Source organism: Vulpes vulpes, chromosome 12 (assembly GCF_048418805.1).
Source record: "Vulpes vulpes isolate BD-2025 chromosome 12, VulVul3, whole genome shotgun sequence".
In the NCBI taxonomy this organism is placed as follows: domain Eukaryota; kingdom Metazoa; phylum Chordata; class Mammalia; order Carnivora; family Canidae; genus Vulpes; species Vulpes vulpes.
Window position 1 is genome coordinate 41,845,840 of NC_132791.1, and position 25,512 is coordinate 41,871,351.

Here is a 25,512-nt window from a genome sequence, read left to right on the forward strand (position 1 = left end):
TTTGAGTGTATCTTTGTGTGTGATGTAAAAGAATGGTCCAGTTTCTGCACATGGCTGTCCAATTTTCCCAGCATCATTTATTGAAGAGACTGTCTTTTTCCCATCGAATATTCTTTCCTGTTTGTCAAAGATCAATTGACCATAGAGTTGAGGGCTCATTTCTGGGTTCTCTGTTTTGTTCCATTGATCTATGTGTCTATTTCTTTTGTATGTCTATTTTTGTGCCAGTACCATATTGTCTTGGTGATCACAGCTTTGTAATATAGCTTGAAGTCCAGCATTGTGGTGCCTCCAGCTTTGGTTTTCTTTTTCAACATTCCTCTGGCTATTTGGGGTCTTTTCTGGTTCCATACAAATCTTAAGATGATTTGTTCCAACTCTCTGAAGAAAGTCCATGGTATTTTGATAGGAATTGCATTGAATGTGTAAATTGCCCTGGGTAGCATAGACATTTTCACAGAATTTATTCATCCAATCCATGAGCATGGGATGTTTTTCCATCTCTTTGCGTCTTCTTCAATTTCTTTCAGAAGTGTTCTGAAGTTTTTAGGGTATAGATTCTTTACCTCTTTGGTTAGGTTTATTTGTAGGTATCTCATGCTTTTGGGTGCAATGTAAATGGGATTGATTCCTTAATTTCTCTTTCTTCAATATCAGTGTATAGAAATGCAGCTGATTTCTGTACATTTGTTTTGTACCCTGCCACATTGCTGAATTGCTGTATGAGTTCTAACAATCTTGGGGTGTGGTCTTTGGGTTTTCTATATACAGTATCATGTCATCTGCGAAGATGGAGAGTTTGACTTCTTCTTTGGCAATTTGAATGCCTTTTATTTCTTTTTGTTGTCTGAATGCTGAGGCTAGGACATCTAGTACTATGTTGAACAAGAGTGGTGAGAGTGGGCAACACTGTCATGTTCCTGATCTTAGGGGAAAGGCTCTCAGCTTTTCCTCATTAAGAATGATATTTGCAATAAATAAAATCTTTTAAAAAAGGGGGTCCCTGGGTGGCTCAGCGGTTTAGTGCCTGCCTTCAGCCCAGGGCGTGATCCTGGAGTCCCGGGATCGAGTCCCACATCAGGCTCCCTGCATGGAGCCTGCTTCTCCCTCTGCCTGTGTCTCTGCCTCTCTCTCTCTGTGTATCTCTCATGAATAAATAAATAAAATCTTTTAAAAAAGAATGATATTTGCTGTGGGCTTTTCATAAATGGCTTTTATGATATTTGGGAAATGTTCCCTCCATCCCTACACTTTGAAGAATTTTAATCAGGAATGGATGCTGTATTTTGTCAAATTCTTTCTCTGCATCTATTGAGAGGATCATATGGTTCTTGTCTTTTCTTTTTTTAATGTGATCTATCATGTTGATTGTTTCATATATGTTGAACCACCCTTGCATCCCAGGGTCGTGTTGAATAATCCTCTTAATGTACTATTCGATCCTATTGGCTAGTATCTTGGTGATAATTTTTGCAACATGTTCATCAGGGATATTGGTCTGTAATTCTTTCCAGTGGGGTTTTTGTCTTGTTTGGAAAATTACATTTTAATAGGACATAAAGAAATAGGTATGCCCTTTAGTATATGTATACATTTAGCATACATATCATATCTGTATCTACTTACTGATATAATTATACATACTTAAATAATTTGTGTCAGACAAACATTTCATTGCATGGAATTAAATGAGCGTGGAAGACTTCATTCAAGATTATTGCAGTAGGCATCAAAACTATCCCACTAGAGAGAGAGAGACTGAACTCTATTAATACAAAAGTTGAGAATGCTTGGGTGAGCTGGTGGAAAAATATAAGGATGGACATTAGTAGGGAGCTTGAGCATATGATTAAATCTTTCTGTGTTTTCTAATTGGTACTCATGGAAGTTAGGCTCCTACCCTCCCACAGAGAGCAGGGGATAGAGGCCCTAACTTTCCTGATGATTACATTTCAAAGGTTTTGTTCCCGTGTCCTTAAGAATGACAATCCTCAGATATGAAACTGGTAAGAGGCTGGAAGAAGATTTACATCTCAAAGAGGGAGGGACATAATTTACACTTGCAAGTTTTCTAGAGTAAATGCTTTAAGGAACCTAAAGTCAGGAAGAATCCTATCTAAAGTTTAGTCAAGGTGAGGAGAACACTAATGTTATCTTGGTCAGATGTTATGCAAGCTTATAATAAGTGTTATGCAAGCTTAATTTTAACATATCCCCCTGAGTCTCTTTTTAATGCTCACACCTGATGTGGGCATTTTTCATTTTTTTCTACTGTCCAACATCTGACCTCCATTTCTGCATCTCTGGTGATCAAAACTGATAATATCCATTCTCTACTCTCCTAGCATTCCATGTTTGTAAGACTTAGTATATTCTGCAGGTCGAAGTCAGGTCTGCCTACCCCATGACTGAAATCACAAATTAGGTGAACAGTGGGAGATTAACATAACCAATCTCAGAAAGCATGGCAGCAGGAGCCACATCTAATTGCAAGTGGGTAAAGTAGTGGAAGTAATAGCTCAGTGTCTAGAAGTACAAGCTGCCGGGAGTGAATTCAATGGAAATTATTTGGTGTTATTATCGCATTTCTCTTAGATATATCTCCCAAAATTGGTTCTTTGATTTTTCTGAACGCTTGGGACACACCTCTTTTAATAATTTCCTTAACTATTTGTTAGAGTATGTTTCCAATACTTGCAACTAATAATCCAACATTATTCTACAGAGCAACTTCTTCTACAACAAGATAAAAACTTTATTTTTTTAAGAAGGAAAAAATATATATATACCCTATTTTATATATCTCTACCTTAGTGGGATAAATCCACACACATGCATTCTAAAATAATTTCTTTTTTCAACACATTTAGTTTTGTGGTTGTTTTAGTTTTCCAGAATGCATTTTAAAATGAGTTTACAGGCTACTCCTGTAATTATTAAAAAATAACAAAATGCCAGTGTGACAATTGAATGGTCTGTATCGACAAGTGTATGAGTTCCTCCACCTTATTAGTATATTTTCAAAATACAAAGAATATGAGATTTTTATTGGAAGTTGTAATTGTTCACACAGCTGGCAATTTCAAATAAATGCTTCAAGTGAAAACTTTATAAACAAGCTTCAAAGTTGTAAATATAAGTAATCTTCCTGATGACTCAGCCATTTAGCAGTTACTCAGTTTCCTAAAAAGCCAACAGAGAGATTATTTGAAAGGAATACACCTCTTCCTCTTCCTTAATTTTATTTTAATTACCTAAGTACTTGAGGGGCTTTAAAACATTGACTCATCTGTATTACACTAGCTTGAACTCTGTGCCATTTAAAATGCTTCTTTTTGCAGCATTTGATTTTTATTGTTTGATTTTTAAAAAATTTTGGTAAAATACACATAACAAAATACACAGTTTTAATCTTTTGTAAGTGTACGTCTACACTTATACATAAAGTATATTCACCTTAGTGTGTAACCATCGCTACCATCTATCTTTAGAACTTTTTTCTTCTCTAAAACAAACTGTGGACCCCTTAAGCAAATCCCCATTTCCTTTTGAACCCAGATTATGGTAACTACCATTCTGTTTTCTTTCTGTATGAATTTTACTGCTCCTTGTACCTCATATAAATGGAATCATATACTATTTGTCTTTTTCGACTGGCTTATTTCACTTAGCATAATGTCTTTAAAGTTCATTCATGTGGTAGCATGTGTCAGAATTGCATTCCTTTTCATAGTTGAATAATTTTCCATTTTATGAGTGTATAATATTTTGTTTACACATACAACTATCAATGTACAATTGAGTTGCTTCCACCTTTTGTCAATTGAGAATAATGCTGCTATAAACATATATGTACGATATCCAGTCATATCCCTAGTTTCAGTTATTTTAGGCACACACCCAGAAGTGAGATTGCTGGATCATATGGTAATTCTATTTTTAATTTTTTGAGGAACTGTATAATTGTTTTATATAGTGGCTGCAACACCATTTTACATTCCCACTACCAGTGCACAAGGGTTCCAATCTCTTTGCATCATCACCACACTTGTGTTAATATCTTTTAAAATAATGGTTATTCAAATGAGTATGAAGTGGTATCATATTATGGATTTGATTTTCTTTCCTCTAATAGTGATGTTTAGTACATTCTCATGCACTGCTATTTGTGTGTCTTTGGAAAAATGTTTATTCATCTTTGGTTATTTCTTAAGTGGGTTTGCTGTTGTGAAATTTTAGTTTTTTAGTATATGTGGGATGTCATCCCTAACCAGATAGGCAATTTATAATTTTTTCTCCTATTCTATGGTTGGCCCTTCTGTTCTATTGATAGTATCCTTTGATGCTCAAAAGTTTTTAATTTTGTTAAAATCCAATGTGTCTATTTTTTGTTGCTTTTGCATATGCTTTTAGCATTATGTCCAAGAAAGCATTGTTGAGAGCTTTTTGGGCTTTCAGAGCCTGTGCTTTGGTTTTCGCTTTGGGAGGGGCAGGAGATTCCTTCTTTGCTTTTGGCACCATCTTCATGAAAGTCTCCCCTGTTTTCACCTGAGAATTTTCTAGTTTTAGTATCTTAAGTATATATCCATGATAACTTAAATTCATTTTTGTATACGGTGTTAGGTAAGGTTCCAACTTCATTCTTTTTCATGTGGATTTCCAGTTTTCCTCAGAGCCATTGTTGAAAAGACTGTTCTCTTTTTCAAGATTGTTTTGACTACTTGGGGTTCCTTGAGATTCCATGTAAATCTTAGAATGGATTCTTCTATTTCTGCAAAAGAATATCCTTGGGATTTTTGACTGGGACTGCAATGAATGTGTAGACTGCTTAGAACAGTGTTGATAACAATACTGAGTTTTCCAACCACTGAACATGGGATGACTTTCCAATTATCTATGTTTTCTTAATTTCTTTCAGCATCATTTTGTGATTTTCATTTTACAAATCTTTCACCTACCCCGGTTAAGTTAATTCTGAAATGTATTATTCTTTTTGATACTATTGTAAATGGAATTAAGAAGGATATGTTACTCACTTTGAGGAAAGACTTTTAAGCTTATTGAAGTTTTATCATAGTAAGGTGTCAAGAAGTAAGTGAGAAAATTGGAAACATAATTCAGATCTTCTGTTCGCAGGTCCAGTTCATCTTTCTGACATTTTAACACTACAGCCTGCAATACTATTAATTTTACATGAAAGAAAGTAGTAGCTGAAATATTAGTCATTTAGCATCAAAGGACATTAATGTTGTAATGTTTTCCAAATTTTGTCAACTTACTATAGAGAAACTTTATGAGAGAATTATAATAACTATTCTACCTAGGCAAACTGTGGAAGTAGAACTCAAGTGGGAAAATGATTTAGTCAAGTTCATGCTATATATTGTGAAACCATAGTAAATATAAAAACTAATAAAATTCACTCTGTGAATGAACTCAAAGGCAGCATCTAAAAATGGAGACAGAATTTTCCAAGCTTCTAAAGCTGAAACCATTAAATTCCTATTGAGAAACCCCAAACATTTTCCAAATAATAAAATTGAGTATTATTATTTTCCTGGGTTGAAATATTATTATTGCTGGAATGCAAACAATTAATGCCACTAAAAACTTGAAAAAAAACCAATGCAATTGCTTTTATTTTTATCTCAATACTCAAAGTAATAATATGCAGCTCACTATAGCATTTCAGAAGTAAAATCTTTAGGACCTTCCAGAACATACTAATGACTAATGAAATGTGTTCTAGTAGTTACCTTTTTTTACTTATTTATTTTAGCACTTGCCCCTTTAAAAAAATGGGATATTATTTGTCACCTATCAAACTGTCTAATGTTTCTATAGCTGATCATATGCCATATTTACAACTATTTTGTGAATTTTTTAAGTAAACCTGATTGATCCAAATTTTGTGAATATTAACATGAAACTATGAGTCAGAGCCTCCATATAATCCATATACTCTAATAGTTTTGTAAAATACAAAATGTAGAAAAAAGTGTAAGTGATTTCACGAATTATCCATATAAGGAAATATGTTGATTTCTGTCTTATAAGAGCATAAAATTGGAAATTTAAAGTTTAAAATATACTATGATGCTGAAAAAAATGAGATTTTTTTCAAGATTAAATTGCTAAAAATATAACTTCAACTTAAAAATTTGGTTTAAAATATTATATAAGTAAACTATCCTATTTTATAAAATTCACTAAAGCAAGCATGCTACATACTATGAACATACATTGAAGGAAATAGACCTGAAGGAAGTATTTAAAAGAATAAATGCTGATAGTCTTTATATATTAGGATTGCAATTCATGTTTATTTTGATTTTCTAGGTTTTAGAAAATTGTTAAAACAATTACATCTTATGTGAAGATCTAAAATCTTTATCATTTATAGATGAATCTTTTATATTTATATTTATAAATATAAAAGATTTTTATATTTAAAAGTGAATCTTTTAAATTAATGTTGTCTCAGAAATATCAGAAAATCATTTCACATATTATGTATAGTCACTTCATAGGAGTTTCACCCTTAATGCATAAAATACATTTTAAAACTAATGTTTTTTTTTCTGACAATGTAAAACACAAAAAAGCAAATTTTTAATCCTCCTTCACTTCCATATTTCTACTACTTTAATGTTTTTCTATAGTTATTTTTCTACATTGACCTCTTCATAATAGTTTTTTTCTTACATATATAATTAAGAGATAAGAAAGCATTATGCAATTTGTTTTTCATATTGAATACTTCTGTTGATAGTTAATAATTCACTAATTGCAGTTTTTCTCTTTGGAGGTAGTGTTTGGATTTCCCTTATGGACTTTAATAGTGGTCCCAGGATTCAGCATTTTTAAATTGAGGTTTCTGTACCATCTACACAGAGTGGAACGTCTGAATATTTAATAAGGAGAATTGATTATCTGTGAACTGAAGTTAGCTTTCTTCTTTTCCCTAAAGAGCTTTTTAAAGCTTTTATTTTTTATGACTAATACCATTCCTCATATCATATTTAAATTTAGGACCAATTGTGGGATCCCTGGGTGGCTCAGTGGTTTAGTGCCTGCCTTCAGCCTAGGGCATGATCCTGGAGTCCCAGGATCAAGTCCTGCATTGGGCTCCATGCATAGAGCCTGCTTCTCCCTCTGCCTGTCTCTGCCCCTCTCTCATGAATAAATAAATAAAAATCTTTAAATTTAGGAGCATTTTAAGAAAATATATTTTAGGTACTTTTCTGTATGGGTGTATGGGGACAGGGGAGATAGAACAGAGATTAATTAGAAACAAGTAATTCTTTTTTTTTTTTTTTTTTTTTTTACAAAATTGCAGTCATTGGAAATTGTTGAATGGAGCAGGCTCATTCAGATGGAGTCTATTACTCAAAAGGCAAATAGAAAATTGAATTCCAAAGGAATAATCACACTGGAATTCTGAATTAACTGGCATCCTTAAATTTCCAGAGTGTCTGAACCTTTATCATTTTGTGCTGACCAACCCACTTCACATAAGCCTAGTGTGTGAGAACTGGACAGGATAGGGGTTCAGGTATCCTGCGTTTCAAATACTTTGTCTTATATATGAAAATTGAGGTTCAAGAAAATAAAGTAACTTGCATACTTGAGCAATAGCATTCTTAAAAAAATATTTAATTTACAACTTTGATGTTAAACTGTAAATCTAGACAAGTAATTTATGGACATGCTCATTGTTGTCCCCAATTATTGATATAGTTTAAATATGGGCAGTTACTGCATAGTTATTCACTCACAGCTCAGTTATATCTCAGCATCCTGCTCAAAGGAAGAGCTTAAATGACTGTCTGAAAGCACTAATCTGAGCAACTACTGAGACACCAAAGGAACAAACTGAGAATGGCCAAACCATAGATACAAATTGAACTCTGACCCACAATCTGCAGCAACCAATTTTTGCAATTATAGACTCAGTGGTTTTGACTTCAGTCCATAATTAGTTTGCCTATTTTTTCACAAATTGAACTCTGACCCACAATCTGCAGTAACCAATTTTTGTAATTATAGACTAAAAGTGGTTTTGACTTAAGTCCATAATTAGCTTGCCTATTTTTTCACCCTCCTCCCATTTTAGGACCAATCAGAGAAAGCCAAAAATGCCCCCACCCTTCCCTGCCACCTAAGATGTCTGCTTCTGGTTAGACCACCTCTAGCTTTCCCAGGCTAGCCACCTCCACTCAGAGCATTACTAAAACTCTCCCTTTTTTCCATGATGAGGCTTTAAACTACATTGCCTGCTTTTGAGTCTCTCCCAAAATGCAAATAATCACTTGCTTGCTATCGTGAGCTCTGAATAACTTTCTGCCTGTTCTGGCTTGATTGGTCTGTATTCATTTCCACAGTATATTTAATGAGCATAGAATTTATTGTCCAATGCAGACCACTGGTGAGAGCAAAAGAGAATGCTGTTAAAAATAACATCAGGATTCTTGACATAATCATGAGAGTTTCTAGAAAAATTTGGATAGTTGATCTACTTCAGGAAAAACCACGAGAGGCAGGGAGCAAATCCACATTGTGCTTCATTAGATGGAATTAGATGCATAGCACATAATTATCAGATTTTGAGGAATGGAGCAATTTGGGGCTTACCAAAGAGACATACTTTTCCTGGAGTCAGCCCTCTCTCCAAAAACACAACTTCTCTACTGGAATTTCTCTGAGTAGTTTGTCTTCTGCTCACAAGTGTACCATCTGTGCTTCTCGCCAAAGCACATTTACTGTCCACCCAAGTCCTACCTCTTAGAGTTTCTTTTTTCCAAGCCCTCCTTTCCTTAGGGTCTTTATACATACTTTAAAAACAGCTGGCTGTTTTTATAGTATAAAATTAGATGCTGTATTATGAAATTAAAATCTATTTGTATCAAACATTAATAGCATTAGTTTTCAACAATAAATGTTCACAATTAACTTTTTTTTGGTAAATATGGAGTTGGTAGCGTCTAGTCAAAAAATGAAACTGAGGACAGACTAATTTACATCTGGTGTGTATGTGTGTGTGTGTGTGTGTGTGTGTGTGTGGTGTTAGTATTAAAACTGACCACTCTTCTTTTGTACAGTAATGGTATATTTCTATTACTTTGCTTTATTTTATTTTTCTAATTCTTTTAGACTATACTGAAGATAAGATGGACCAATATTTATGCACTGACTGCTTAACTATGTGAATTTTCTTCCACTCCTTGTGATAATAAAATGCTTGCTATACATTATTATGGGCTATAGCTCATGTTTGGGTTAATAAGATAATTACAGCCCAAATAGCCCATTCCTATTAACTTCCATATAGTTCTCTTCAATGCAAAGGTCATCAGCACATTTTGACATTCTAATTTAGTTACAGGGCTAAGGTTTCCAAAAGCATTGGAATCAGCAGGAGGAAGTGTCAGAGTTTGTCTTTTTCAGAAGTAACACCCCTTAATTAATCATCATACATCACAACAATAAAATATTAGGAAATGAGGAAGTTTGGATGACTGAACAGAATAGGGCCACATGGTAATTCCATCGAATCATGGTCTGGTTTTAGTCTAAATCAAAGTTTTCAATTTATCACTTGCAAAAAATAAGAAACGTTTACCTCTTCAAGACACTGCAGGATCTTCAGAACAAGTAATCAAATGATACATATAAAATGGCTGTCACCAAAAAGAAATTCCATCTTTTGTGTGTCTTGAATGTATCAAAATGTCAGGAATTTTGTAGGAAATAAAAGTCAAGTTTCAAATATTTTTTCTATATTAAGTTATTAACTTAAAAATTACATGTATTCTCTGGGAATTTTCTTGTTAGTGTACATAACACAAACTTTGAAGCTATAATTGGATTATGAAAGGACTAACCAAAAGAAAGTTGATTTTTACTGTTACCAAGCAATACTCAAAACGAGGAAAAATTGACACTTCACAGCTATTTATTTCTCAAGGCTTTTATAGCATTAAGAGACTAGTTATACTACCCTTCAGCATATAGGCAGGATAATTCCTGCTTAATGAGGAAATGGTTGATTTATCTTAACATTAATAGGTAAAATACAAAATAGAAAGTAAAATCCCTGTTACACACTTGTCTTGGGCATAGGTATTCTTCACAATCATCATTGCATTGCAGATATCTGAACCCTGATATATTTCTCCTGCAGAAATTTTGAGCAGTACAAAGAATATCTAATCCTTTATTTATTATATTGTTAAAATATACAGAAATCTGGTTGATGTTTCCCAAGTCCTTAATTACTGCAAAGATGCTATTTCCATATTTAGCACCAAACATATCATATACAAAAATCTCACTGTTAAGTCAGCCTTTTCTGTAGTGTATTTTTCTCCCTGTGGGATTTATGAAATAGTTTCAAAGTTAAATTTTTTCTTGTAACTTCAGAAATTACAGGTTGGGGAATGCAGTGGAGGCCAGACTTTTATCCTCTTCTACAATCTGGCACAGATTCCACAATGTGGAATTGCTTTTGCAGTCAATACTTAATGCATTTTGGACCAACTTCCCTTCTAAATCATACTATGAGTAAATCATATTAACTTTCAAAACTCCTCAGTTAATTCCAGGTCAGGAGCCCATGGTATTTATTGCCTCATACACCATGATCGGATACACTGCCGGGCACACAGTCAGTATATTGTCTGAGAACTGAATGGATTCAGCAGGTAACGCTTATCTCCTGCTCTTTGCCCGGCCCTCCAGAGAGATTTAAACTTCCATAATATGAGTCTGGAGGATCCCGGCAGGTCTCTAAGTGGATCCAGCGTACATATATTTTGTGAAGTAAGTAATATTGATTTTTAATAAAAGATAAGACCTTTCTTCTCTAATGTATCTGAGATCTTTCAAAAATTCTATCCTCAAAAAAGACAGATATACTTCAAGGATATGTTAAGTTTAGCTTGCCCTTAAATAGGTGTCCTTATAAATTTCATGCATACACTTTTAGAGTTGTAATTTGATAAAGCTTTGTTTTTGCTATTCGTTGAATAGTATAAATACCTAAAAGAGCTTCCTAAAATATGCTGCCTTTCATAGAGTCTGGGAATTGCATACTTGATTATTCAGAATAGGAAATTAAAAATATATGCACATATGTAAGAGTCAAGATAGAGTTTGAAAAAATGAAATTACCTTTTCACTGACATTATTTCATAATCAAGAGTTTAAAAGAAATATATACAAGTATAAACTATGAAAAAAACATGTGGATGAATTTCTCTTCCTATATGTTTTATCCTTACATTTACTTAAATAAAAAAAAATCTATTTCTTACAATTAAGATATAAAAAAAATCTATGGATTCAGGGCAACATTTAAAGAATTGAAATCACTCTTTTCATCTATTCTGTTTTATAAGGAGTCAAGAGAATATATAAGGCAAACAAAATAGATCATTCAATGAAATAAATAATTTATGTAATTAAATTTCCTCTATATTTTATCTTAATATGTAACTTTTAAAAGGTTTGTTTGTTTGTTTGAGAGAGAGAGAGAGAGAGCATTAGCAGGAGGAGCACAGGGAGAAGGAGAGAGAATCTCAAGCAGATTGCACCAAGCACAAAGCTTGACATGGGCTCAATCTCACAATCTGGAGATCATGAGCTGAGTAAAATCCAAGAGAAGGGTAGCTCAACCAACTATTGAGCTACACCGTCCAATATGTAATTAATTTTAAAAGCCTATTTTCTTAACCTATTTTTGTAGTAATATCTTTAGGGTAGGCAGTAGAGATTTTGGGAAAATGAGGCCCCCTTGCTTTCCCTTTGAAGGGAGAGAGCTGGAGAGGAGAAGGCATATGGAAGCCTTGTTTTTTAGAAATAAAAATAATAGCAGAAGACTAACAAGGTCCCAATGTGCCATTACCAAAGGATCCTGACACTAGAAAGATTATTTCCAAGGCATTTCTTAAGTTTTGTAACATCTATGTTTTCTAACTTTCTTTATTCTTGTGTTTAGTAGAAAAAATATATTAGTAAAAATATCTAATTGACTTCATATGTGAAATGACAAATCTTTCATTCAGCAACTAGACTTGGATCAAAACTAACAAATCACTACAAAGTAGTATTTCTCAAATAGCTCTTCAAGCATAATCTATGGGTTTTTTGTTGGTATTCTAAAAAAATAATTATAACCCTTAAAATAGTGTCATGTGATTATACTAACTCAAATATGTCTTTATGTTTCTGGTCTATAGTGAAGACTAATTAATATATTCAGATTACTGGAGAAAGTGTTGGGGAAAATCATAGGTGAGCGATGACTTTATACTAAGGAAGGAAATTTTTTTGTTCTAACATGCAATCATTTATTCACTGAATTGAATAAAGAAAAATGTGAGTGAATTAGGCAATCATACACATTAATTGTGGGAAAGCTGAACTCAAACTATCTCATTTCATAGCAATGGAACTAATGTTCCATTTTTATCATTGTTTGGGGTGAATTGCCCCTCAGGAATAGTCCATCACCAGGGACTGTCTCTTTCACTTCTGAAACACCTCTCCTGTCTTCCTTCTCATCTTTCACATCAGCAACATCATCCTGGCAGTGTGGCTCTTTCCTCCTACTGGTCAACTCCAAGGACCTCCTACATTATCTACATACATTCATTCTTTTACCTGCAGACTAGTCTCAACATTCCAGCAATAGTGATTTTTATAAAACAGAAAAACACTTCACAGATCCCGTGGAAAAGCCTTCAATAGCTTCCCAGTACTCTGGAGATAAATACTGTAAGACTCCCAATGGTCTCTTATGCCCTTGTGATTGAGTTCTTGAACTTTTCCTTCTACCTCATTCCTACCAAGTCACAAATATCTCCCTATGCACAGGCCACAGCAGCTTCCTTTCTGATCGACAAATATGACATGAACTTGTCCAACATGACGATCTTAAATTCTGTGTATAGTTTACTTGATTCATTATAGTGCCTATAGCAAATCTGTTTATTTATTTCAGATTACAGATCTTCAAATTCAACTCCCTATTATGACACAACATAAATTCATGTCATAGTAGTTGTCAAAGTTCATAATTAGACAATTTTTACATCACTGATAACTGACTGCTTCATCCCACTGAAACTTAAGATCCAAGAAGTTAAAGGTCATACCTGTTTGTGCTCACTGTTGTATCCCTAGAGAGCACACAAGGTCTGAAATAAACTTTACCAAAAGAATGAGAAAAATGTCAAGGGATGAAATTAATTGTGTTACCAAGTTAGTTTTGTATACCTAAATTTTCTTTATTTATAGTTTTCATTTAATTTCCAGATTTATATTAATTTTATATTTCTCAATGATTCATAATTAATTATGAATTTATTTTAGTTTATTTTTACATATATAAATGGCAATATGACACCAACATAATAAGTTTTAGCTATTTTCTTTCCTTTTGAATTGAGTACCTACTGAAGTACATGAAAGATTTATAGACTAGAAATAAAACACTTAGCTATCAAAGGAGAAACATGTAGAGTTCTCAGGCTATTATTAATTTATTAATTTATTAATTTATTTATTATTGGAGTTCAATTTGCTGACATATAGCATATCACCCAGTGCTCATCCCATCAAGTGCCCCCCTCAGTGCCTGTCACCCAGTCACCCCATTCCTCCCACCCACCTCCCTTTCCACTACACCTTGTTCCTTTCCCATGGTTAGGTGTCTCTCATGTTCTGTCTCCCTCTCTGATATTTCCCACTCATTTTCTCTCCTTTCCCCTTTATTCCCTTTCACTATTTCTTATATTCCCCAAATGAATGAGACCATGTAATGTTTGTCCTTCTCCGATTGACTTACTTCACTCAGCATAATATCCTCCAGTTTCATCCACGTTGAAGCAAATGGTGGGTATTTGTCATTTCTAATGGCTGATAATATTCCATTGTATACATAGACCACATCTTCTTTATCCATTCATCTTTCTATGGACACTGAGGCTCCTTCCACAGTTGGCTATTGTGGACATTGCTGCTATAAACATTGGGGTGCAGGTGTTCCAGTGTTTCACTGCATCTGTATCTTTGGGGTAGATCACCAGTAGTGCAATTGCTGGGTCGTAGGGCAGTTCTATTTTTAACTATTTGAGGAACCTCCACACAGTTTTCCAGAGTGGCTGCACCAGTTCACATTGCTACCAACAGTGCAAGAAGATTTCCTTTTCTCCACATCCTCTCCAACATTTGTGGTTTCCTGTCTTATTATTCTTCCCCATTCTCACTGGTGTGAGGTGGTATCTCATTGTGGTTTTGATTTGTATTTCCCTGATGGCAAGTGATGCAGAGCATTTCTCATGTGTTTGTTGGCCATGTCTATGTCTTCCTCTGTGAAATTTCTGTTCATGTCTTTTGCCCATTTCATGATTGGATTGTTTGTTTCTTTGGTGTTGAGTTTAATAAGTTCTTTATAGATCTTGGAAACTAGCCCTTTATCTGATATGTCATTTGTAAATATCTTCTCCCATTCTGTAGGTTGTCTTTTAGTTTTGTTGACTGTTTCTTTTGCTGTGCAGAAGCTTTTTGTCTGGATTAAGTCCCAATAATTCATTTTTGCTTTTGTTTCCCTTGCCTTCACAGATGTAACTTGCAGGAAGTTGCTGTGGCCAAGTTCAAAAAGAGTGTTGCCAGTGTTCTCCTTTAGGATTTTGATGGATTCTTGTCTCACATTTAGATCTTTCATCCATTTTGAGTTTATCTTTGTGTATAGTGTAAGAGAATGGTCCAGTTTCATTCTTCTGCACATGGCTGTCCAATTTTCCCAGCACCATTTATTGAAGAGACTGTTCTTTTTCCAGTCTCTTCAGGATATCCAGAAAGGATATCCTTTCCTCCTTTGTCGAATATTAGGTTACCATAAAGTTGAGGGTCCACTTCTGGATTCTCGATTCTGTTCCATTGACCTATGTGTCTGTTTTTGTGCCAGTACCACACTGCCTTGATGATCACAGCTTTGTAATACCACCTGAAATCTGGCATTGTGATTCCCCCGGCTTCTCAGGCCCTTTATAAAAGAGTAAGAGTATATGGAATTGGCTTAATCTTTAGAAGGACCTGTGCTAGAAGATATAGTCACATTATTTTAAAAAACAATTAATGTAACCTATACTCTATTGCCTTACTTCTTTGTCTTTTCTTTTTTTTAAACTGAAAATTGAGGCAAATTATTCATTGAGAATCTTAAAAATTGGAGGATAAAATCCTCATCATGTCACTGCCAGAAAATCCTAATGACCCTCTGAAACAGATGGTCAGTAATAAATAAAACTTCAGGAGACTCTAAAATAAAGACAAACTTCAAGAGGTGATTTGAGGCTCATGCTCATTTTTTGTGTTCTATTTTATCTTGTTTTGATATGCAATCAACTACTTGGAATTAGGCTAAATTTAATAGGTTAGGAGATATACTCCCTCACAAAACAGACTTTACTTCATACACCAGCTAAAAGTTTGGATGTTCTCAAGCCCTCTCACATACGACCGTCAGGCCATAGAGCCAGCGATTCCCTCTACCTATGCAAGTTTGATAATTCACTGGAAAAACTCACAGAACACAAAAAGGCATTATACTTACCATTAAAATTTAAAAATAGACTTTATTTTTAAAAGCAATTTCAAGTTCACAGCAAAATTGAATGGAAGGCACACAGATTTTTCATTTACTCCCAACACCAACATATGCAAAGCCACTTCACTGTCAACACCCCACACCAGAGTGGTACATTTGTAAGAACTGATGAACCTATGTTGACATGATATTATCATCCAATCTCCATATTTTACATGAGGTTACATATTTGATATTGCACATTATACAGCTCTTAAAATATATAACGACATGTGTTCAGCATTATGGTATCATCCAGAGGAATTTTACTGCCCTAAAAATTCTGTCCTCTGCTTATTCATCTCTCCCTCTCTGCTCACCTCTGGAAACTACTGATCCTTTTTTTAAAAGACTATTTTTTAAGCAGTTAGAGGATTGCTATAAAATCGAGATTAAAGTACAGAGATTTCCCATATGGGCACTGCTCCACACATGCACATCCTCCTTCATTATAGATATCACTTACCAGAATGGTACATTCTTTTTTATCAAGGATAAACCTATTTTGAGACATCATAATCACCCAATATCCATAGTTTACCTTAGGGTTTGCTCTTGGTGTTATATATTCCAAAATTTTGGACAAATATATAATAACATGTCTCCATCATTAAAGCATTATTCAGCATATTTTCACCATTCTAAAAATCTTCTGTATGCCACTTATTCATCCCTCTCTCCCAACGAACCTCTGGCAAACACTGATGTTTTTATTGTCTCGATAGTTTTACATTTGTCAGAATATCATGGAGTTAGTATTATACATACAGTATGCAGCTTTCTGACATTGGCCATTTCATGTAGTAATATGCATTGAAAGCTCCTCTAGGGCAGCCCGGGTGGCTCAGTGGTTTAGCACTGCCTTCAGCCCAGGGTGTGATCCTAGAGACCTGGGATTGAGTCTGACGTCAGGCTTCCTGCATGGAGCCCGCTTCTCCTTCTGCCTGTGTCTCTGCCTCTCTCTGTCTGTGTCTCTCATGAGTAAATAAATAAAATCTTTAAAAAATAAAATAAATAAATAAATAAGCTCCTCCATTGTTGTTCTTAGCTTGATATCTCATTTCTTCTTAACACTGAATAATATTCCATTATCTGGATATACCAGTTTATGTATTCATTTACCTACAGAAAGACATCTTGATTGTTAACAAGTACTGGTAATTATGGAAAAAGCTTCTATAAATAACCATGCACAGGTTTTTATATGGGTGTTTCCAACTCTTTTGGGTAAATATCAATAAGGATGATTGCTTAATGTATGTTGACTTTTGTGAGAATCTGCCAGAATGTCTTTCAAAGTGGCTATACATTTTGCATGCCCACTAACAATGAGTGAGAATTCATGTTGTTCCAATCTTCACCAGTGTTTGGTATTGTTCATGTTTTGGATTTTGGCTCTAATAAGCATGCAGTGATATTTTTATATTCCCTGATGATATATGATATAGAACATCTTTTCATTTGTTTGATTGTCATTTATATTATCTTTTTTGGCTGGGTGTCCACTCAGATATTTGCTCCATTTTTAATTGAATTGTTTGTGTTCTTGTTCTTCATGTATTGTGGACAATAGTCCTTTATCAGATGTGTCTTTTGTAACATATTTTTCCAGTCTGTGGTTTTTCTTCTCATTCTCTTGACAGTGCTTTCTTGTAGCAGAGATGTTTAACTTTAATGGAATCCAGCTCATCAATTGTTTCTGTCATGAATCTTTCCTTTGGTGTATCTTAAAAGTCAACACCAAACATTGCCATCTGGAATTTCTTCAATGTTATCTTCTAGGAATTTTATAGATTTACATTTTAAATTTATATCTGTGATCCACTTTGAATTACTTTTGTGAAGGGTATAAGGTCTGTGTCTAGATTGATTTTTTGAGTGTGGATGTCAGGTTTTACCAGCGCCATTTGTTGAAGATACTATTTTTGTTTTATTGTATTGCCTTTGCTGTTTGGTCAAAGATCAGTTTGCTACATTTATGTGGGTCTATTTCTTGGCTCTCTATTCTGTTCCATCGATCTATTTGTCTATTCTTTTGCCAATACCACACTGTCTTGATTACTGTAGTAGTATTATGGTAAGTCCTAAAGTTGGGCAGCTTTAGTACCATAGCTTTGTTCTTTTTCAGTATTATGTTGGCTATTTTGGGTCTCCTGCCCCTCCAAATAAACCTTATAATTAGCTTGTCAATAGCCATAAAATAATTGACTGAAATTTTAATTGAGATTGCATTGAATCTATACATTATGTTGAGAAGGTTTGAAATCTTGACAATATTAAGACTTGCTATCCATTAATATTGAATATTTCTCAATAAGTTATTTCTTTCATTGATAGTTGGAATTTTCCTTCTGTAGATCTTATACATATTTTGTTATATTTATAGTAAGTATTTCATTTTTAGAGTGACAATGTGTGTGGTACTGTGGGTTTTTAAAATTGAAGTAGAGTTGACATGCAATGTTATATTAGTTTCAAGTGTACAATATAATGATTCAACAAGTCTATACATTATGCTATGCTTACTACAAATGTGATACCATCTATATACATCATCACTATTATAATATCATTGCTGTACCTTTTATTCTCAGGACCTATTCATTCCATAATTGGAAACCTATACTTCCACTCTCCTTGACTCATTTTGCCCATTCCTCTTCCCCAGTGTTCTCTGGCAACCATCAGTTTGCTCTCTGTATTTATGGATCTGTTTCTGATTTTCATTGGGTGGTTGTTTGGTTTTGTTTCTTTAGATTCTATATATAAATGGAATAATACAGTATTTGTCCTTTTGTCTGAATTATTTTACTTAGAATAATACTCTTTAAAGCTATCCATGTTGTCATGAATGGCAAGAACTTACTCTCATTTCTGGCTGAGTAATATTACATTCTGTGAATGTATGTATGTGTATCCAATCTTTTTTTTAATCCATTCATCCATTTATCTGTTCATCAAGTGATAGACACTGAAGTTGCTTATGTATTTTGAATATTGTAAATCATGCTGCAATAAACATAGGAGTGCGTATATATTTTCCCATAGTGTTTTCATTTTCTATGGGTAAAAACTGAGAAGAGGAATTACTGGATCATATGGTTTCTGTTTTTAATGTTTTTTTTTTTGAAAGATTTTATTTATATATTCATAAGAGACACACAGAGAAAGGCAGAGACTAGGCAGAGGGAGAAGCATGTTCCCCGTGGGGAGCCCGATATTGGACTCAATTCCAGGACCTTGGGATCATGACCCAAGTGAAAGGTAGGCGCTCAACCCCTGAGCCACCCAGGTGACCGTATTTTTAAGTTTTTGAGGAACCACCATACTGTTTTCCATGGTAGCTACGTAATTTACTTTCTCACCAATAGTCCATAAGTGTTCCTTTGTCTCCACATCCTTGTCAATACTTGTTATTTCATGTCTTTTTTATTCTAGCATTCTGACAAGAATGAGATATCTTATTGTAGTTTTGATTTGTATATCCTTGATGATTAGTGATGTTGAACATCTTTTCATGTGTCTCTTAGCCATGTGTATGTCTGCTTAGAAAAATGCCTATTCAGGTCTTCTGTTCATTTGTTAATTAGATTATTTGTTTTGTTTTGTTTTCTGGTATTGAGTTGTAGAAGTTCTTTTGGGATAATAATCCTGTATTAGATATATCATATAAATATCTTTCCCATTCAGTAGGTTGTAATTTCATTACTTGAAATGGGTCTGTTTCAACTTTCTATTTCTTCCACATTCAATTTAGTAAGATTGTATATTTCTCAGAATTTATCCATTTCTTCTAGGTTGTCCAATTTGTTGACCTATAATTTCTTGTAATAGTCTTTATAATCCTTAAATTGACAAATTTATTGGCCTATATATATATTTTTTTCAATAGTATTTATAATCCTTGGCATTTCTATACTGTTAGTTGTTACTTCTCTTTAATTTCTGATTTTATCGATTTGAGTCCTCTCTCATTTTTTTTTTATGAACATGGCTAAAGATTTACCAATTGTGTTTTCTTTTCAAAGAACCAGTTCTTGGTTTCGTTCATCTCTTTATTGTTTCATTTTAGTCTCTATTTAATTTATTTCTGCTCTGATTTTTATTATTTCCTTCCTTCTATTAAATCTAGACTTTGTTCCTTTTCTAGTTCCCTAGATTATAAGGTTATATTATTCATTTGATATTTGTCTTGTTTTTTTGATATAGATCTATGTCATTACAAATTTCCCTCTAGAACTGCTTTTGCTGTGTCTCAAGATTTTGGATTGCTGTTTATATTTTCATTTTATTCATGCATTTTCTTAATTCATCTTGATATCTTTATTACCTTATTAATTGCTTAGTAGCAAGTTGTTCAGCTTCTATGTGTTTCTGTTTTTTTCCAGATTTTTCTTGTGATTGACTTCTAGTTTTATATCACTGTGGTAGAAAAGATAGACGATATGATTTCAATCTTCTTAAATTTATTGAGATGTGCTTTGTGATTTAATATGTGATCTTTCCTGGAGAATGTTCCTGTGTGCTTAAAATATTATGTATTCTCTTGTTTTCAATGTAATGTTCTGAATATATCTGTTAAGTTTATCTGTTCCAATACATGATTTATTTTTTTATTATTATTTTTTTTTAAATTTTATTTATTTATGATAGTCACAGAGAGAGAGAGAGGCAGACACATAGGCAGAGGGAGAAGCAGGCTCCATGCAGGGAGCCCGACGTGGGACTCGATCCTGGGTCTCCAGGATCGCGCCCTGGGCCAAAGGCAGGCGCTAAACCGCTGCCACCCAGGGATCCCCCCAATATATGATTTAAAGACACTGTTTCCTTATTGATTTTCTGTCTGGATAATCTATCCATTAATGTAATTGTAGTGTTAAAGTCCATTATTATTTTTTACTGACAATTTTTCATTTTATATTTATTAATATCTATGTTATATATTTAGGTGCTCTTATGTTAAGTGCATGGATATTTACAATTTTTATATCCTCTTGTTGGAATGATACCTTTTTCATTATGTAATACCATTCTTGTATCTTGTACAGTCTTTATTTTAAAGTCTATTTTGTTTGATAAAAGTATTGCTACGCCAACTTTTTTCACTTCTAATTTCATGGTATTTTTTCCCCTATACTTTTACTTTCAGTCTATGTATGTCCCTAGTTCTGAAGTGGTTCTTTTGTAAGTAGCATATAGATGGGTCTTGATTTGTATCCATTCGGTCACCCTATGTCTTTTGATTGGAACATTTATTTTTATTTATTTATTTTTTAAGATTTTATTTATTAATTGGGGGTGGGGGGAGAGGCAGAGACACAGGTAGGGAGAAGCAGGCTCCATGCAGGGAGCCTGACATGGGATTTGATCCTGGATCTCCAGGATCAGGCCCTGGGCTGAAGGCGGTGCTGATCCGCTGAGCCACCCGGACTGCCCCGTGATTAGAATATTTAAACCGTTTTCATTTTAAGTAACTATTGATAGGTATATATTAATTACCATTTTGTTAAATGTTTTCTAATTGATTTTGAAGTGCTCTGTTCTTTTCTTCTCTTGTTTTCTCTTTGATGGCTTTCATCACTAGTGTTATGCTTAGAATACTTTGTTTTTATTTTTTGTGTATCTTTTCTAATTTTTAATTAATATTTTTGGTTGGTGATTATCATGAGATTTGTTTATAATATCCTAATACATAGCAATCTATATTAACTTGAGGGTCACTTAAATTTGAATACTGGAAGGATTTCTTTACTCCTCTCTTCAGATTTTATGTAAATGTTGCCATATTTTACCTCTTTTCTTTCATAATCTTATTTTTTTAATTATGGTCCCTTCTTTCCACTTAAGAAGTCCCTTTAGCATTTCTTGTAAGACCAGATTAATAGTGATGAACTTCTTTAACTTCTGTTTGTCTGAGAAACTCTTTATCTCTCTTTCATTCTGGAAGATAGACTGACAAATAGTTGTAGTTGTTTTTTTCCTTTTAGCACTTGAATATACCATGACATATTCTTCTCATCTACAAAATTTCTGCTGAAAAATCAGCTGCTAGGCTTTTCCAGTTTCTCCTTTGTAACTATTGTCTTCTTTTTTGCTTCTTTTAAAATTCTATTTATCTTTAATCTTTGACATTTTAATTATTATATGTTGTGGTGTGGACCTCTGTGTATCATCTTATTTGGAACTCTCCATTCTTCTTCTTTTTTTTTTTTAAGATTTTATTTATTTATGAGAGACAAAGAGAGAGCCTGAGACATAGGCAGAGGGAGAAGCAGGCTCCACGCAGGAAGCCTGATGTGGGACTTGATCCTGGGACTCCAGGATCACGCCCTGGGCTGCAGGCAGGCGCTATACCGCTGAGCCACCTGGGCTGCCTCCATTCTTCTTAAACCTGAATGTTTGTTTCTTTTTTCAGGTTAGGAAGGTTTTCAGCTATTATTTATTCAAATAATTTTTCTGTCCCCTTGTCTTTATCTTCTCCTCCTGGGATCCCTATAATGAGAATGTTTATTCACTTGATATTGCCCAAGAGATTCCTTAACCTATCCTTTTTTTGTAAATTTTTTACGTTGTTGCTGTTCAGCTCGTGTGCTTTCCATTACCCTCTCTTCAGATCACTGATCCATTCTTCTGTATCTACTACTGTTCTGTGTCTGTTTATCTAATCTACTGTACCTTTACTGTATTTTAAAATTTCAGTTATTGTATTCTTTAACTTTCATTGGTTCTTTTTATATTTTCAGTTTCTTTGTTGAAGTTATCACTGAGTCCTTCCAAACTTCTCTCTAGTCTGGTGAGCATTTTATGATTATTATTTTAAACTCTTTATCAAGAATATCATTAACTTTTCCATTTAGTTCTTTTTCATAAGTTTTATCTTGCTTTTTTATTTGGAGCGTATTCTTATTTCTCCTCATTTTGCTTGACTTTTGTATTTGTTTCTAAGTATTAGAGAAAATAGTTACTTTTCTTTGAATTAAAGGAATGGTCTTGTGTATGGTCATCCCCTGTGTAGACCTGGCATGCCTGGCAACTTTGGCTGGATAGATTGAACCATGACTAATATGACCTAGGGGTGTGGAGCAGTATGTGCTGGGCTGCTTCTGGATGGCCAGAGCTAATGTGGGTGTGGGCTGGGGTGGTACCAGGGCTCTCCCTGCAGAAGGTACCCTGGCAGGATAACTGAACCTGAAGTGGGTTCAAGCTGAGTGGTACTGGGGTTCTTTGTACAGAGGGCACACTGGCAGGACAGCTAAAGCTGAAGTGGGGGGTGGGCCAGGGTAGTCCTAGGGCTCTCTGTGAAAAAGGTTCCCTGGAAGGAAGCTGAAGTTGGTGCAAGCCAGGCGGGGTGTGGGCACACAGATGGCACCCTAGCAAGGTAGCTAAAGCTTAAGTGGGGGGGGGGGGCAGGTTAGGCTGTCTCAGTTCTCCTCATTCAGGAGGCATCCCAATGTGGCAGTTGTACCCAAGGTGGAGTGGTCCTGGTGTCCTCTATTCAGAGCACACCCTGGCAGGGCAGTGATAGGTAAAGTGTGTGTATGCTAAGGGTTTCTGGGGATATCTACACAGAAGATAACTTGGGAAAACAACTGAAGCTGAGGTTCATGCAATTCGATGTCCAGAGTTACTCAGTACAGAGGGTGCCCTGCTAGGTGTTTTCTAGAGCTGAGGTGGGGTGTGAGCCAGGTGTTATATTGCACTCTGCACAAGGAGTGCCTAATGGAGATCTGGAGCCAAGGCCAGTATGGGCTGAGGGTTTCTGAGGTACTCCATGCAAGAGGTGTCCTGTGGGTCTGCTGGAACCAAAGCAGGCGTGAGTAAGAAGATCCTGGATTACTCTGGATGGGGGTGTCCCAGCATGCCCTCAGGACAAATTGGTATGTGTCTGGAGTGTTTTTTTTTTTTTTTTTTTTTTTTACTTATGTCACCTTGCCAAGATGGCTGAAACTGTAATGAGCATTTATTAGGGGTGTCCCATTGTGTGCCATGCTGGGACTGCTTTGGTGGGATAGCTAGAACTTGCTGGGGCAGCAGGCTGGCTATGGCATTTGGACCCTGCTTCCATCTATGCTATCCAGATCAAAGCATAATATAAACTGTGTTGTTCCAATAGTGCCTTGAGCTTCCAACCCAGTGCTTCCAGCTCCTCCCCTGCTATTTGGTTGGAGTTTTAAGGTTGGATTTTTATGTTCTAGTTGCTTTTTGAATCAAAGCTTTTTTTTTTTTTTTCCTGTGCCCCAGTTCATCAGGGCTGGGTGGGCTAGAGGCCCAGTTCTTGATGAGGCAGCAGCCAGTGTTGGTATTGAGACCGTGCTCCTCCCTGTACTATCAAAGCAGAGGGGGAACATAAATTATCTTGTTTAAAAGGCCCTCTGACCCTGAGATAGTTCCAGCAACTCTTCAGCCATCTGGCAGAGTTCTAGGGCTGGTTCACTTACACTCTAGTTGCGCTTTAACACCACTGCTTTTTTTTTTTTTTTTTTCTGTGCCCCAGGAAGACAAATTTGATCACGGTCCCTCAGTACTATCATCTTTGCCATATTTCCCAAATTGGGGGTGGAGGTCCTATGTTACGGTGTCTATCTCTTCCCTTTCTCTATGTGGTCTCTCTGTCTTTTGTTGTGAAATAGCTATTCATATAGCCCCATTTTCAGGAGGGACTGTTCCATAAATAGGTGAAAATTTGGTATACCTTTGGAGGACGTGAGTTCAGGGTTTTCCAACGTAGCCATCTTGGTTCAAAATCTCTTGTGTTTTTCATTTCAAATCCCATTATTTATTGTTAGTATATAGGAAAGCAATTGATTTTTTTTTTTGCAATTGATTTTTATAAATTAGCTTTGTATCCTACAGCCTCTTCATAATTGCTTTTGCTAATTATTAAAATTGTTTTGTTTTGCTTTGCCTTTTAATTAATTAATTTTAATTGGAGTACAGTTGACATACAATATCATATTAATTTCAGATGTACAACATAGTGACTAAACATTATATATATTTTTGAAATGCTCAGTATGAAAAGTGTAGTTACTGTTGTCACCATACAAGGTTATTAAAATATTACTGATTATATTCCTTATGCTATTCATTGTGTCCCTATGAACTATGTATTTTGTAACTAGAAGCTTATAAACTTAATCTTATTATTTTCATTTATTTCACTCATACCCCCACCCCTTCTGGCAACCACCAGTTTGTTCTCTGTATTTGAGTTTGTTTCTATTTCATTTTTTTCTACACATAAATTGAAATTTCATGTTATATATCTTTCTCTGTATGACTTAGTTCATTTAACCTATTACCCTTTATGTCCAACCATGTTGTCACGAGTGACAAGATTTCACTCTTTTTTTTACAGCTAATAATCCATTGCACAGACACATACCCAATCATTTTTATCCATTTATCTATCAATGGACACTTCTGTTGATTCTCTTTCTTGGCTATTGTAAATAATGCTATAGTGAACATAAGGGTACATATCTATTTTCAAATTAGTGTTTTGTTTTCTTCAGGTAAATACCCAAAGCAAAATTACCGTATTGCGTGAAATTTCTATTTTGAATTTATTTGGAAACCTCTATACTGTTTTTCACAGTGACTGTGCCAATTTACATTTCTACTAACATTGAATCTAGGTTCCCTTTTCTTCACATTCTCACCGATACTTGTTAATCTCTTATCTTTTTGATAATAGCCATTCAGAGAAGTGTGAAGTGATTTCTCATTGTGGTTTTGATTTGCATTTCCTTGATGATTAATGATGTTGAGCATCTTTTTATGTACCTATTGTCCATCTTTATGTCTTCTTTGGAAAAACTATTCAGGTCACCTGACCATTTCTTATTTGAATTGTTTTT